The sequence below is a fragment of the Perognathus longimembris genome, chromosome 2, assembly GCF_023159225.1.
Source record: "Perognathus longimembris pacificus isolate PPM17 chromosome 2, ASM2315922v1, whole genome shotgun sequence".
Lineage (NCBI taxonomy): Eukaryota > Metazoa > Chordata > Mammalia > Rodentia > Heteromyidae > Perognathus > Perognathus longimembris.
This window is the reverse complement of record NC_063162.1, coordinates 139,308,327-139,322,050: the sequence shown is the minus strand read 5'-3', so window position 1 is coordinate 139,322,050 and position 13,724 is coordinate 139,308,327. Positions and strand designations below refer to the sequence as shown.

At 38.7% G+C, this 13,724-nt stretch overlaps 1 protein-coding gene across 2 annotated transcripts in view; it reads right to left on the bottom strand.

Moving 5' to 3' along the window:
• Positions 1–13,724, bottom strand: part of Exoc4 (exocyst complex component 4) — a 669,227-nt gene that overhangs the window by 108,945 nt on the left and 546,558 nt on the right. The window lies entirely within an intron of this gene.

Below are 13,724 nucleotides of genomic sequence, written 5' to 3'. Positions count from 1 at the left end.
TTAGAACAAATGAAATGGCTATATCTCCAGCAGGAGCAGCATGGGCCTGAATTATAGTGACAGCCCTGAGGCTGGCTTCTAGCTCTCTAGCATAAGAGGGGTTAGATTATTTCTTTGCTGCTTCTCCAGCTGCGGAATCTGATGTACAGCTTAGCATGCCAAATGTATACCTGCTTTTCAGTTTAAAAATAGAACGACCAAGCTAATCTGGGAGCTAGAAAATATTTTATCAATGCTTAAAGGCTAACTGGACCCAGTCTCTTTGAGAGAGCCGGTTACAATTGAGAAGGGTGACTAGTTTCATTCATTTATTTATGCTAAGGAGGATGTGAGGCAAAGAAATGATAAGCATTAAGATATTTTTGGAAAGAAAAAAAGCAAACAAATAAACAATGTTGGAGTTCTTTTACTAACAGGTAAAACAGAAACAGGTATGTTTCCTAAAAAAGTCCATTGTCTTCAAATACATTTTGAACCGAGTCATTGAGGTGACGCTTTAAAGAGCAGAACACTGTGCTTGGAATTGGCTAACTGCTCCTGAATTGAGGTTATCAGTATTCTGATGTCTGTTGAGCTGACAAAGTTAGTTACAAGGGAGCAAACAGTAGGAAATAAGTCTCCAGGCTAGTTTTACAAGTGGGACCATATCATAGCATCTCATTGAATCTTTAAGAGGTAAATTACTGTGACAGAACACACTAGCTGCATATCCAGAACTTATTATTCCATACCTTCATGGAAAAATGACCCTGATATTGTTGGGGGACAGTGTGCCCAACTTAGAAACAAAATGAGACATAATAAAGACCCTGATAAATTTCCCTGCCTCTCTTACTGGTGTGACGGCCAAGCACATATTAACTGACATCAGATGAGCTCACAAGAAGGCTGTCTCCAGTGATCTTTGCTGGCAGGAACTTGCCTTGCCTCCCTCCTTCCTGGAACTGGAATGCAGCCATGGCAACTGGGCTGCAGTAGCTCTTCTGAAACATCAAGTGACCTTGAGAGTGAAGTCAGTGCTGAGAATAACGGAGCCAGGAGATAAGAGGGCAGCAGACACTGATGACATCATGGAGACCCAGTGCATCCCAGACAATGCGCTTCCAGGCAGCATGTCATTGGGGAGACAATGGAATCCTCTTTGTCACTGTTATTTCCAGTTTCCATTACTAGGTGCTAAATGCAATTTCTAACCGACACACTCCTCTAATTAGCATAAGTGATCTCATCCTCTAAAAACCTGTTCAGAGATGAGATGAAGCTAAAATCTAGTTACTGGGAAAAGCAAAAACCGTGTCTCCGTCCTGAGCCGAGTCCACAAGACATGTATAGTATCTTCCCCGGGGCTGTCACTCAAGTTGTAAATATTTAGTTTTCTTAATCTGCCCTTATAAATCAACTCTTCTAGCCCCTTAATCATCTTTGATAGCTATCTCTCTCTCTCTCTCTCTCTCTCTCTCTCTCTCTCACACACACACACACACACACACAGCCTCTGAGCTGGTGGTTAAAAAGCAACAGGGGAGGCAAAAGGCTTTGAAAGCTGGGCTTGGAGGCATCTTTATGCACGTAGGTGTAACTGTGGTAAAATGTGACAATCAAGACAAGTGCATTTATTCAGAAGTGGGATCGCAGCGTGGGCACCTGAGGGCCCCAGGCATGCCTGTGCTGGGTGCCCATGTCTGTGCTGGGTGATGAGCCCATTCCCTTTGGCTCACTGAGATGTGTTTCACCTCCTCTGATGTGCGAGCAGCAGACTGAGAAAAATACAAACTGCCTCATGTTGAATACATAGCAGACATCTCATTTGACAGGAATCTATAATCTCCCCCTAACAACCTGGGAAGAGCACAGAAACCGTGACACGGGGAATAACTGATTGACACCATAACCATCGTACACACAAAAATCATTCCTTGGAGGATTTGTGTATGTGAAAAAGCTTGGTGGAAGATTTTTATGTGTTTCAATAACCTTAGAGGGATAGGTTTAGTTGCTTGACTAAAGATTTTCTTTTCTAAACCTTCTGATTTATGAAATCATAGCACATCCAGGCTATGAAAAATTATGAAGTCAATACAAATTATATAGCAGAGAGCACTTGGTATCACAGAAAAAGTTTAGTACAACTTATTTTACATATATATGCAATTGAATAAAATAAACATTAAATTGTATATACTGTTTAATAATTATATATAAACTGATTTTTAAAATGGCTATATCACCAAAATGTTAATCATATAACTAGAGCAGAGTTTGTGCTTTTCTATATTTTCTACATTTTCAAAAACAGATTAACATTTTTTTGGTAGTGCTAAGGCTTTAGCTTAAGACCTCAAGTTTTTTTAAGCAGGTGTTCTACATTTGAACAACTCAGCCAATCTTTTCTGTGTTCATTATTTTTAAGATAGGGTCTTATTTTATGTGCAAGTGAGCTTGGACTGCAATTCTCTTCTTTATGCTTCCTTTTGTTGACAGGATGGCAGGCAGGTACCACAGGGCCCAGTCATGGGGTATGTTGGAGTTGCAGGAACTCAATTTGCAATCACCAGCTCTCCCATTCCTAACCAACCAAGATTACATGCTTGAGCCAATGGGTTTGACATTGTTTATTTTTTGGTAACAGGAAGTACTGTATGGGGGGGGGGTGTTTTCAACCCCAGCAAAGCAAACAGTCATACCTGGGTATTACTGATACTGAAGCTAAGTTGGGGAGGCAAAGACAGTGGGCCTGTCATTGAATGCAATGGCTGTCTAGAAAGAGAATCATTTTCTCATTCTAGATCTGGAGTTTTACATAATTTTAATATTTTTATTATAACGGTATTTAATGAAAACATTACATATGTCTTAAGAACTTACACGACACATCAGGAACAGTAAACTAAATGTTTGGGGTAGTGAACCCCACAGGGACAGTCCCCTTCATAAATGTGGGCCAATAAGTGCACAAGAATACTATGAAACTGAACACCCATAGGCCTCTTAATCTTCATTTTTAACCACACATTTTTGTTAATCTTTAAAGGACTTGATCTGACAAGAATTCATTTAAGAAAATTTTGCCAAGAGTGTTAAATCTGTTTAACTTAATTTTACCACACAATTATAATCTATAAAGAAGTCTGACACGAATTCATTTAAGGGAATTTTGCCAAGAGTGTTAAACCTGTTTAACTGAATTTTACCACACAATTATAATCTATAAAGTCTATCTGACAAGAATTCATTTCAGAGAGTTTTGCCAAAGATGCACAAAAATTGTCTCCATTTAGTCTTTAAATAATTCTGTTAGCCACTGAAAGGGAAGAAAAATCTGCCATTTCAGCAGACTAAATGAAATTATGGAAGAACTATAAATGGTCTCAGTAGTGATTGATTTGCAGATTTGTGCTATATCTGCTACATGACAAACATGTTCAGGCCCATCCCTTTCTCTCCTTGTCCCCCTCTCCATGTCTCCCAACACTGCTTCCTAACGCAGGGCCCAGCTCTGAGACAATGGCTGCAGGAGCCTGGCCCATGCTGACTAAGGGGCAAATTTCCTGTGACAGAACAGAGTCAGGAAAGGCAAGAACCCGTTTGAGTGGCGGAGCAGATGGTCTGAATCCTTGTATTTTGGAGTGGGCAGGGCACTCACACTTCACAGGCACTTGAGGTATGAAACAGCATGGAATACTCCTTGCCTGGAAGACTTCTATCAGAACATCTATGAAAAGTCTTATTGCCAATTATGGCAACCCAGCCCACAACGTGTTTGACCCAGACACTTATTTTTGTGGCAAAACAAGAGAGGCAAGATGCCAAACTCTTAAAAGTCCGCTTGGTCCATGTGAGCAGGCTTGACAAGGGTGAAATAGACTAGGCAGACTTCAGCAACAACACCAATTGGGAAACACCTTATAAGGCTACAGTGCTAGGATACTTAGACTCAGAAACTAATACATAGTTCTATTTCCCCCCCCCCCCAATATCAAAAAAGTGTGTCTGGCAAGTTAGGATTAGAAGTTGGAACCACCTCTTCTCTCATTAGTGATACTAGTCTTTTTGCTCTTTCTCCTGTAGTTTGAGGCTACACTGGCATTCAGGAATACTTTCACTGGGAAATATGACAATGGAATTGGAAGAAGCATTGGCTGTTTCTAGCTTCTCACACTTCTTCTCATAAGCAGAAAAGCTGGTCACTTGGTGCCTGGAATGAGTGATGTGATTTGCCAAAGGAAAAGTAAGCTGTCTGTATGCAATAGAGGCCCACAGGCCTATGTGGAATTCATTGGGACCCTTCTTACTTCCACATCTATAGGAGAAGTTATATAGACACTATGGCAGCTCAACAAAGGCAGATCCACTAAGAATTCATTGTGTTTAAGGTATAAGGCTAGGCTGGGCATTCTCGTAATTCCAGCTACTCTGGAAGTAGAGATTTGTTGGAGGATCACACTTTGAGACCAGCAAAAGTTAGTAAGAACCCCAACTCGATCAATAAGCCCACAAATGGGGACCCTGGGTATATGAAAGGTATAGGTAGGAGGATGGTGGTCTAAAGCTAGCCCCGAGCAAAAACTTAAGACCTTATTACTTTAACAAAATACAAAGGGCAGAGTCAGCACAAATATGTAAGAACCCTGACAAGCTGGCAGATTTGGGAGAAGGTGAGGACAACACAGGGTAAGTGCCTGACGCAGAGACGGGCACCCAAGCTGCCTCATGATCATAACAGGAAAGAAGACTCCAGCAGCCATACATCCTAGCATGTGCAGGGAGGTAGGTTTCCTTTTGATCATCATTTCTGTTTGTTTTTAATTATGCTCAAATACACAGAAATGAAGAGTGCATATTGTATCCTGATATGGATTTATCACTTAAAATAGGCAGATTTATCACTTCAACCACTTAGAAACATACAATTCAGTAGCATGCAGTACATTTACAATGCTTATGCAACCATCACTTTCCAAAAAGCTTCCTGTTATCCCTAATGGAAACTCTGCACTAATCAAACACAAACTTTCCATTCCCTCTTTCTACTGATTCACACAGTGAATTTGTGGATTCCAGAGAGTTCATATAAATGAACTATCCTACAATATAGGTTCTTCGGTGTCTGGCTTATTTCTCTTTGCATGTTTCCAGGTTCATCTTTGCTCTAGGGTATATCAGAATTTCATCCCTCCATCCCCATTTTTTTTTGTGCTGGTACTGGGGTTTGAACTTAGGTATTCTGCATCTAAATTTTGTTTGATATATTTAGTATTAATTGTCTGATATATGTTTTTGTTTTTTAGTGCTAAGGACTAGGACTTAAATTCAGAGCCTGAGTGCTGTCACTTAGCATTTTCGCTCAAAGGTGGTTCTCTATCACTTAAGCCACACCTTCACTTCCAGCTTTTTGGTGGCTAACTGGAGATAAGAGTCTCTCAGACTTTCTTGCTCAACTTGGCTTTAAACTGTGATCCTGAGATCTCAGCCTCCTGAGTAGTTAGGATTACAGGCGTGAGCCACTGGTGCCAAGCTTTCATTCTGTTTTAAGGTTGAGTAAGAATCTCATCTTATATGCATGCCATATCCTGTTTATCCATGCATATGTTGATCAAAACCTGATTTGTTTCATCCTTGGGCTTGTGTGACTAATGTTCACAGGAACATTGATGTGTGTGTATCTGTTACAGTCCCTGCTTTAAATTCTTTTTGCTCCATACCTAGGAGTAGAATTGATATCTCATATGGTGATTCTAGTTGACGTTTTTGAGGAAAAAAGTTGTTTTCTGCAGTGGCTACAACATTTTACATTTCTGCCAACACTGCACATGGCTTTCAGTTTCTCTAATCATTGCCAACGTTTGCTATTTCCTGTTCACCTATTTGTTCTAAATAATTGCCATCCTAATGGGTATGAAGTGGTATTAAATGGCATTTTCCCTGAGCAACATTTGTAGTGATTAACTTCTAATTTATAGTTTGGAAGTCACCATCTATGCAAAACCCTATCTGACTTGCAACGGAGGGCCATGGAGCCAACCGGACTTGGGATGAGTGCAATTGCAAGGCCATGACTCTTTATGAGGGAAAGAGAGGGAATGCTTATATGTGGTGAACAGTTACCTCATATTAAGCAAAAGTATGAATTTCTAAAATACAAGGAGGGGGGCTGGGGATATGGCCTAGTGGCAAGAGAGCTTGCCTCGTATACATGAGGCCCTGGGTTCGATTCCCCAGCACCACATATACAGAAAACGGCCAGAAGTGGCGCTGTGGTTCAAGTGGCAGAGTGCTAGCCTTGAGCAAAAGGAAGCCAGGGACAGTGCTCAGGCCCTGAGTCCAAGGCCCAGGACTGGCCAAAAAAAAAAAAATAAAAAAAAAAAATAAAATACAAGGAGGGTGAGAATGGATGCAGAATAACCAAAGGGGTGGCTCACAGGAGACCTGTGTGCTCTGCTCTAAGAGCCATCACACCCTCACAGTGGGGGAGGGGAGCCCAACCCTCGCTGGCTGTTCCCCAGGTTCCGCAAAGGATCCTGACAGTAAGAAGCCTTGATGGAAAGCTGAAAGACACAGAGAAAGGGAAAGCCCGGGTGTTTATATCCTTTTTATCCATACTGAGAGATAGCTCTAGCAGTGGCTCCATCTCCTCCATGGTCTGGCTTTCTATTGTGCTCTAACTACCTTTCAATGCTTTTGAGCACTGCCAACATACCTTTTCCCATGGCACTGCAGCTAAGGGGTGGGGTGGTGGGATGAATTAGTGGTGGTGATAATGGCTTCTAACTGTGGTTAATCTATCCATTATCTTCATGTTTCTTGTGTGGTGTTCAGCTCCTCATTTCCCCGTGTCACAAGTTCCCTGCATTATAGTCTCTCTGAGATAAGGAAACACTTGAAGGAATTTTGTATATTCCACATTAGACTTTGCTTTACACAAGATAGAATAATTATATTTAATTGTATTAAATGCTACTAACAACTGATGGAAGTATAGGTAGAGAAAACGAGACAATTAATGATGACCTTATTAAACATCACTTAGGCAGAGCTTAAACCGATGAAGGTTAGGTCACCTATCTTGATTCCTAATAACACCACTGATAAGGAACATTCTATTTAGCATCCTATCTGCTTTATAGTTAACTCAGTCTTCAATGCTTTCAAAGCTTAATTTACCCATTCAAAAATAATGGGGGGCAGTACCATACTGATGGGTTCTTCAATTAAGTTTTCAAAAATTGTTTCTTTAAAATCATTTTTGTAACCTCTCATAAATAGAAAGTAATAAAACTGTCCCATTATCTTGATTACTATATTATTTTATTTTCCTCCTAGAAACTGCTGGAACTCACCACTGACTCTATCTTTCATTGAATGGCACTTCAATATATACTACCCTGCGAGCAGCTACTCTTTCTATTTACTATAATTGCTCCTCTCTGTTTGTCTCTTCCTTCAATGATCATGATGAAGGATTCTGCCTTGGTTTTCTTTACCCCGTGTTCTTCTACCATTTAAGAACCTGCCATGTTGTAGCCTTGCTACACGAGGCTGTGCAACCTGAGTGTGTAGAGCAGGATTGGAAGAAGGGTAGAGATCCAAAGTGTATCCTTTGCAGTCTACTTGCACAGGGGAGAGCATCACTAATTTCTCGTTCCTCACATTCTGCTAGTGACCTAGAACATTCTATTCTACTCTTTCCAGCAGGAGGAAATTGGATTTTGGGTTTTTTTTTTTACTCATTCAGAGATGATAGCTAGAAACATTACCCATAATCCTCACTGAGGTGTGGGTGGTTGGCAGAGTATCAGATGTCCCCTAGTGCTTTTAAGTCAGTTTGTTGCTCGAATAGGTACAAAACACCAGACTTGAGGATTTATGATGATCTACACACACTTACCACATTTACCAACTCACAAACTTCCAGCCTTAAGTAACTAATAATTTACTTTGTCTCTATAATTTTTTTTTTTACTTTGGACATCTATTTATGATTCCTACTCATTGCATGGAATGAAACAATATGTACTGTGTTGTGGCTATCTTCTTTCACTTGGTGTATTTTCTAAGTTCATTCACGTTCAGGCATGAAACACTACTTCAATTTCTTGAAGTTAACAGATAAGACTGCATCATATGGGTATTAATGCAGGTATCAGTTGGTGGACATTGGGTCACTTCTACTCCTTGCCAATTATAAGTCTATTATGAATATTTATGTATATTTTTGTTTTGAGATAGGGTCTTGCTATGTAGCTTAGGCTGGTTTTGAACTAGCAATCCTGCCTCAGCCTTCTCAGTGATGAGATTCTAGATGTGTGCCACCATTTCTGTTTAAGTTTTTTTTTTTTTGTGTGTGTGTGTGTGTGTTTTCACTTGTCTTCAGAATATGTACCTAGAAGTTGAATTGTCAGAGCATATGATAGCTCTAAGTTTAGCATTTTGAGGAAATAACCAAAATGTTTCACAGTAGTTTATACCAGCTACATTTTCACTAGTGGCATATATGGGTTCCAGGTTCTCACATCCTTGCCAATACTTGGTATTATCTGCCTTTTAAATTTCAACCAGCTAGTGTATAAGAAGTAATATTTCCTTGTGGCTTTTGTTGCATTTTCTTCTCTTCATCTGTTTTTAACCATGTGCAAGTCATCTTCAGAGAAATATCTATTCTGGGTCTGTTCATTTTTTAAAATTTGGATATACTTTTTATTATCAAGTTGTTCATTTTGAGCAGATATTTATGAGAAACTTGCTTTTAATAAGGCCTGGCTGTAAACCAAACTGTGGGTTCTAAACTATCCCAACAGCACTGGGCACATTTAGTGCTCAGATTTCAGTTTCTAAAAGACATTTCTCTGTCAAGGAACTGAAATATTTAGAAGGAATGGCTGAATCTAGACTTAGAAATGAAAAATACCAGGTGGGTGTTATCTATTTTGTTGTATTAGAAGTGATAAAAGATTAATGGGGTCATGTTGAAAGAAAATGAGATTTCTTCCTGGCTATCTCTGGGTCATTTGAGTCTCAAAAAAATAAATAAGTAAAATAACAGTAATAATGACTTCTGTTTTCAGCCATGATAGAGAAACTGGTATTAAATTAGTTCTCATACCATGGGCCAGCTACAAAAAGGGGTAAAATAATGAACTGTTCAGATGTTGAACAACTGGCAATCTAAAACTGACCCTTTGGAGAAGAACAATGCAGTACATAACATCTCAGTTTATCATCTGCCATTATCTCGACTTCAGTGCGTGTGTATAAATGCAGATATTTATATATATGCAAATATATATTACAGATAGATCAGTGTGCATGTGTACAGTACTTACGTGTTATACAATATATCTGTATTGTATATGTACATACATACTATATATGTATGTGTATATGTAAGTACATAAATGGTAGTTATACATTATATCACTAAACTAGAATAAAATTTATATAAATTACAATTCTCAAAGACCAAAATAGGCAATATTTTGGACAAAAATTGACAGTTGATGGGAGGTTATAATAAGTACAATAAATTTTAAATAACTGAATTCACTTGACAGGGTTTCATCTGTACACAAAAGAATTGAGTTACAAAGCTATTACAAGAATATATCTGGAGCTACGCACCAGTGGCTCACACTTACAATCCTAGCTACTCAGGAGGGTGAGATCTGAGCTGTGGCTCAAGTGGTAGAGTGTTAGCCTTGAGCACAAAAGCTGAAGGATGGTGCCCAGATCCTGAGTTCAAGCCCTAGGACCGGCATGCACACACACACACACACACACACACACACACACACACACACAGAATAAAAAAGTATCTGGAATATTTCTGAGTATCTGCAATTTAAGCAATGTACTCCTAAACAATCTGTGGTTCATAAAAGGAAATCACAAGGGAAAGATAACATTTGGATTGAATGTTAATGAAAACATATCAGAATTTGAGGAAGACAGCTAAAGCACTGCTTAGAAACAAATGTATAACTCCATCAGAAAAGAATATGTAATTAGGAACAGTGATTTTTAACTTTCTCTAGAAAAAGCTAGGAAAAGGAAGAGCAAATTAAATCCAAGGTAAGCAGAAAACAAATCAGAGAAATGAAGAACAGCTACAGGGTAGAGAAAAGTCAGTGAAGCAAAAAATTGATGTTTGAAAACAATAACAGTGAAAACCTCAGCAGTTTATAAAATTGATATAAACAGAAACTGGTCAACTACGGTCTACAGATGAAATCACATTGTCTGTGGTTACTTTCCTAGTACAGCAGCACAGCCAAAGTGGTTGTGGTCATCAAAACATAAAATACTTTCTTTGTCTACTTATGGAAAGTTAGTGATTTTTTACCTTAAATAAACTGATCAAGAAAAAAAGTGAGGGAACATATATTACCAATATTAGAAACTAAATAGAGGACACTACCACCAACCTTACAGCTTTTAGAAGGATAACTAGGGAACATTTTAATATCGTGTCAGTGACTTCAGTAACACAGGATGAACAAATTCCTTGAATTACTCAATCTGCAAAATGGGCTAGAGAACTAGGAACTACAAATGTCCCTATCTAGATTTAGGAGATTGAAATAGTAAAGAAAAACTTCCCTTAAAGCAGGCAAATTTCTATTAAATTCTATCAAATATTTAACGAAGAAATAAGAACCAGTCGCAGGCAAGTTCTTACAGAAAATAAAGAATAGGATGAAATACAGACAAGGATATGAAGTAATGAGAAATCTCAAGTTCCACATAACATTAAATTTACAATAATCTTATCATCCAGCAATTCTAATTCTTTGTTACTGTTCAAAAGAATAAAAGCATATGAGGACAAAAAATATTTTCTAAGGGCTGGGAATATGGCCTAGTGGCAAGAGTGCTTGCCTCCTATACATGAAGCCCTGGGTTCAATTCCCCAGCACCACATATACAGAAAATGGCCAGGAGTGGCACTGTGGCTCAAGTGGCAGAGTGCTAGCCTTGAGCAAAAAGAAGCCAGGGACAGTGCTCAGGCCCTGAGTCCAAGCCCCAGGACTGGCGAAAAAAAAATATACATATTTTTTTTCCTAAGAATTAATTAGCCATACGGCATCATTTAGAGCAATTTTGTTTATAAAGTACTGAAACTGGACACAACCCAAATGCTCATTAGTAAGAGAGTGGAATAACGAATTGTTACATGTGTGTATAGTGTTGTCAAAGCTTATCCAACGGAATACTAAGATCTGTTGTGCTTTATATAGTTAAGTCATCTCAGTAAGAAAATTAAAAGAAAAATGGTCATAACTTTACTTCATGGAACTAAAAATGTATGGATACACATAAACAAGTAACTAAAAGAGGGAGCAGGAAGTGGAGGGTAAGCTTTTTTTTTAAATAAACATCTGTATGGATGACATTTATCAATGGGTGTTGACTAAGACTAGGAAAATCACAAAGTCTCTGGGAATCACCCTTAAGATTACTAGTTAGTAATGAAATAAATGAAAGAGAGATCTGGCAGTCACTACCTTAATCGAATGGTCAGGCTTAGCTTTGGGTTAAGTGATAGAATGGGAGGATTAATATAGAATATCACCCATAATATGCTCCTCATAGAATTTTCTCATGGGATAGCTGAAGATACAATCACAATGAAACCACTAGATAAATCCAGACCTTTAGTTGAAATCTGACCTTTTCCCCTCCTGGTACCAATATTTAAAATCAGAGCTTTGCACTTGCTTGTTTCAACTTTCAGCTGAGCCATGCCTCAAGCCTAGTATTTTGCTGGTTATTTTTGGAGATGGAGTCTCTCGGACTGTTCTTCCCAGGACAGCCTCGAACTTTGATCCTCCCGACCTCAGCCTCCTGCATAGCTAGAATTATAGGCATGAGTTATTGGTGGGCAGCTGGACTAGACTGTTGTCCACAAATTCAGTGACATGAAAAAATGGAAGGAATTGTTGAGACTGTTGTGCATTAGCGGAAACTAGAGATATAATATAACATGTGCTCTTTATTGTATCTGACATTTAAAAAAAACCTACTTAAGGTGAGTGCAGATGGCTAATACCTATAATCCTATTCAGGAGGCTGAGATGCAAAGATCAAAATTCATCGGTAGCCCAGACAGAAAAAGCTGAGTGACTCTTATGGCCAATTAACCAGCAAAAGGCCACTTAAGTGGCAGAGGACAAGATATTATCACAAAAGCTGAGTGAAAAGCTCAAGGATCAGCACACACACACATACACGCACACACACGCACACACACACTCCTCAGAACAAAACATAGCTGATATTGTGGTGGTGCAACTGAGGAAGTATGACTAAATATTCAGTACAGCTTTTATAGAATGTCAGTTTTGTCAACTGCGGTGTGATAAGCACAATAATTATAGGAATTATGATTACGTCACTTTAAGGGAAAGGGACTTTTACAGATGTGACTGAGGCTAAGAACCCTGAGATAAGGAGACTATTTTGGATAACCTAACGGTGCCAAATCTAAGGATCTGGGTCTGAAAAGTGGACATCCTTTCCAGCTGTGGTCTGGGAGAGAGAATTGATCATGGAGACAGACCAAGAAAGGAGGCTGGCCTCTAGGAAGCAGAAAGGCAAAGAAAAGGATTCTCTGTTAAAACTTCTGGAAATAAATACATCTCCGCAGACAAATAAATAAACACCTCCCTTGATTCTAGCTAGCCTCATGAGACTTCTGACTTATTTTTGTGGCTCTACAAGTTTTCAGATTACAAGCAATGAGAAAACTTTAAGAGCAGGGAAGTAAAACAAGGAATGAGAAATAGAAGGCGATTGCTGGGCATTTAAAAATTAGCATCTCTCTACCTCTGTCCAAAGCAGGAGCTAGGCCAGCAGTCTCCAGGAAGTCACCTCTGAGGCATCTCCCAGTGGCACACTGAGTTTCTAATCAATGTCTTGAGTTTCTGGGAATAAAGGCTTTATAGAAGGTATAAAACAACATGTGTGATGAGAAGTTAATGTCCCAAATTAAAATCTTGAACAGAATTACCTAAAGCAATCAGAACTCTTGGAAACGATTTCTGCTCTTCTAAATTCAGATCCAGAGAGATGAAGCATAGAATAGCACTCAGCCATGTTTGGATATATAAAATCCATGGACATATAAATGCACATTTTCTTCTGCTAGTCTTTCTGTCCTTGTTGAAGCATTTTGCAGAGGTTTATTTGTTATCCAGATGAACTATTCATATTAACTATAGTTTTATTAATTTATTAGTTTATTCAGATTAACTACTCACATGAACTATTCAGAGTAACTATAGTCCAGAAAAAACCCCCACAAACTATTGTGCATAACTTGAAGCTTTTCTAGAAGAAGAAGAAGAAAATATTCAGTAGTTGGCAAGGCAGCGTGGGAGGAGAGCAGAGGTCTGGAGACAGAACTACAGGCACTATTCCATTGAAGGCAGCTTCCGCTAACATAGGGGTCTCTATTTAAAAGAAAGACACAAAGGCAGAATCCTTAGAGAATTGAATAGGTAGCAAAACACTAAAGTTCAAGTAGCTATTCTCCAATTAAAGGTCAAGATTTTAATCATAGGTCAGGGTAGCTAGCTTTGTGATAAGTTCAAATGCATTATCATGTGAAATTCATTATGTTAAAAAAAAACTTTGTTACTGTTAGACTCAGGCCTGCATAATTTATGAGAAGAAATGCCTTAAAGTTTCTCTATCACTAAAGTTTTACTTTACAATTTTCCCCTAGCAGC